The sequence below is a fragment of the Papaver somniferum genome, unplaced genomic scaffold, assembly GCF_003573695.1.
Source record: "Papaver somniferum cultivar HN1 unplaced genomic scaffold, ASM357369v1 unplaced-scaffold_132, whole genome shotgun sequence".
Taxonomy (NCBI): Eukaryota; Viridiplantae; Streptophyta; class Magnoliopsida; order Ranunculales; family Papaveraceae; genus Papaver; species Papaver somniferum.
The window spans coordinates 7,082,277-7,085,161 of record NW_020622381.1 but is presented as its reverse complement, the minus strand read 5'-3'; the positions used below and the strand labels follow the sequence as shown (position 1 = coordinate 7,085,161).

Sequence of the window (2,885 nt, the reverse complement as noted above, 5' to 3'; positions counted from 1 at the left end):
CCTTGCGGGAAGACCCCTTTAGACCACGGTTTTTTGGTCTGGGCTTCCCCATAAGACCCAGTTTAAGGAACAGAAACACAACCTTTCCTCTTCGAGCTTTCTCTCTGTTCTACACAACTGAGATTCATTCCTGCAACTGAATCTTCATCTACGTTTCAGGCAATTTCACAACATCTATGAAGGAGATGAAGATTCAGATCAATTTTTCTCCCCTTCTATGGTTAGGTATGCAAATTTCCGTTTGATTCGTGTCATCTGAAATTCTAGGGTTTTATAAATTTAGTAAATTTAAGGTTTGATTTGTTCTTCTCTTCTACAATTAGGTACGAATTTATCGTGTAATCGTACTGATTCACTCTTAGGTTAGTTTTTTCCATAGATCATAAGAATCAATACATACCAAATTGATTTGATTCTTTATCAATTTCAATTAAGAGAAGCTTGAATCAACATAACCCTAACTAAGAATGATGAATCAGATCTTTATGTTAATTTCGCTTAAACATCTCTTATGTATTTACGATTTTGGTTACTGTATGAATTTTTTTGTAACTTTAAAAAATTACAATAATGTCTAAGATTGAAAAAGAATCCAACAAGTTTTTCAAGGAGTTGTTAGAGATGTTGCATGAAGAATCTTCAACTATGAAAAGAGGAGATATAAATCGTTTTCTTTATCTTTTCCCAACTCTACTACCAGAAGTTGCATATTTTTCACATTAAAATGTTGTGTATCACATTGCAAAACGTCTCCAAGCATACATCTTACAGAGGAGATAAGAGGTAACATCTATCTTTCATGCTTATATTTCGCGCCGATGCTTATGATGTTCAATGGATTCTCTGAATTTCCTTTTCATGATATCTCAACTTTCAATTCCAATATTCTATAAGCAGAAAAATAAATACCTTCATCCTTCCTAGGTTGGCTTGCTAGGATCTATTCTGTGTTGGCTTTTGCGTGTACCTTACTTGCGTGCCTATTGTTCAAAAGTTGTGAGCTTTAAACTCAGTGGTGAAGCAAGAACGAAAACAGGACGAGCAGAGGAAACTAGCAAGTACGGTATTTAGGATGAAGATGGGAAACTAGAGAGGGTGCGGTGATTTTTAAGTTGCCGAGGTTGGTTAGTGCGAAAGGGTATGGTAGTACTCTTTTGAACTGAAAAACAGACCAAGCATATGTTTGTTTGCGTTTCTTCGGATACATGATGCTTCTGGAACCTGCTATTGTGTTGGTTATTATCTCTCACTCCTTTAAGTGTGTTAGTTATATGTTACTACTGTTTATATGGTCTCATTTTCAATGTTTTTACTTACGTTATACATACAGATTTAGAAACGTTATACATACAGATTTAGAAGGTTGGGTCCGTGATTATGACTAAAACTACTCAGCTGAATTTTCGACAGGTACAATAGATTGCAAGTGAGGCTGTTATGGAAGAGCAAGGGTGGATAAATAACCATTTTAACTCTTTGCATGTTTTTTACTTGGGGAATTCAGTTTTAACATGTTTGTGGCGGTCAGATTTATAAATAGTGGTGAGATGAAGAAGCTCTCCTTCCTGTATGTAATGAGAACTAATAATACTAGGGAATGAACGATGAGTACCTATATATGAAATCTTGATTGATCAGAGAATGAAGGCAGACAAACTTTACAGTAGTTTGATAGCGGTTTTATTGTTGTAAGAAGATCAATGGTCCATATTATGCTTCTAAACTTTATAGTAGAATCCCCGTTCCAAACTTTTCCAAGATCACCAAATAAAATAAATTTGCTTCAGATTTTTATTTTGCTTTCATAATGTTGCGTAGGTAATTTTTCTTCAAGTTCATAGACTATAGACTGCATTGTACAAAAAAATCGAAATTTACGCTAGGAGCAAGTGTATTAGTAACTCGGCGTATAACGTGCAACGCACGTGCACTCTACTTGTTAGAGATAATGCTGGATTGCTTAATTTTTTGTTGTAATTTCGTTGACATATGTTGAAGGCTCTTTATTCTTGCTTCCTTGGCAATTCGATCCGCTGCTGAATTGTATTTTCTATTTGTAAACTTTACCTGAGCTTGAGGAAGATCTTTTAAGATTGTCTTGGCTTCTTGAACGGTGTTTTCGGCTGTCCATGAGAGATTTGTGTTGTCCTTGTTGATGTTTTCTGCCAAGACTTTACAATCAGTTATTATTGAAACGCTAGACAAGACGTTGTCTCTTAGCCAGATAACCGCTTTTTGTAAAGATTTTGCTTCCGCATGAAGAGCCGAAGTAGCTGTCTCCAAACCTGCTGAAATATGCATACATGTCTGGTGATCTACTGAATAAACGATGTGAGTGTATCTCATTGAAAGGTCTTCTTCCTTGAAAGAAGCATCAATAAATATTATCCAGTCTCTATTTATATCTGACCATTTGGTATTGATCATCATTAACTGATTGTTATCCAGTCCCTTTGTTTTATTTTTTTGAGGGATGGATTGCAAAAATCTGTTGATCTGATCAATTAGTTGCATTGGGTTTGGGGTTATCTTTTCAAAAACCACCTAGAATCTATATTTCCATATGAACCATAAAATGGTCGAGATTTTTCCTACCAAATTATCTAAATCTGGGTTTAAAAGACACTCTTTAACCCATGATGTAATCGGATCCGTATTAGCTGAAGAAGTTAAATTTCCTAACGAAAATCTGAACCAAATAGCTCTGGCGAAAGGGTAAGATCCGAACAGGTGATTCTCGGTTTCCCGAACTTGAGAATTGCATAGTTGGCAGTTTGGGTCAATTTCTGGGTTATGTGCCCCTAATCTCGAAGATGTAGGCAAAGCTTTTCCAGCTAGCTTCCACACAAAAAGTTTAATTCTTGGAAGTGCTTGAATTTTCCATA

The 2,885-nt window shown here is 35.7% G+C and overlaps 1 long non-coding RNA gene across 1 annotated transcript; it reads left to right on the top strand.

Annotated features, from left to right (window-relative positions):
- Positions 1–72: 72 nt before the first annotated feature.
- LOC113332651 lies at positions 73–1,798 on the top strand. The gene is made up of 2 exons (XR_003351634.1): positions 73–1,235; positions 1,411–1,798. It is a non-coding gene; the product is annotated as an uncharacterized LOC113332651 (long non-coding RNA).
- The last annotated feature ends 1,087 nt before the right edge of the window (positions 1,799–2,885 follow it).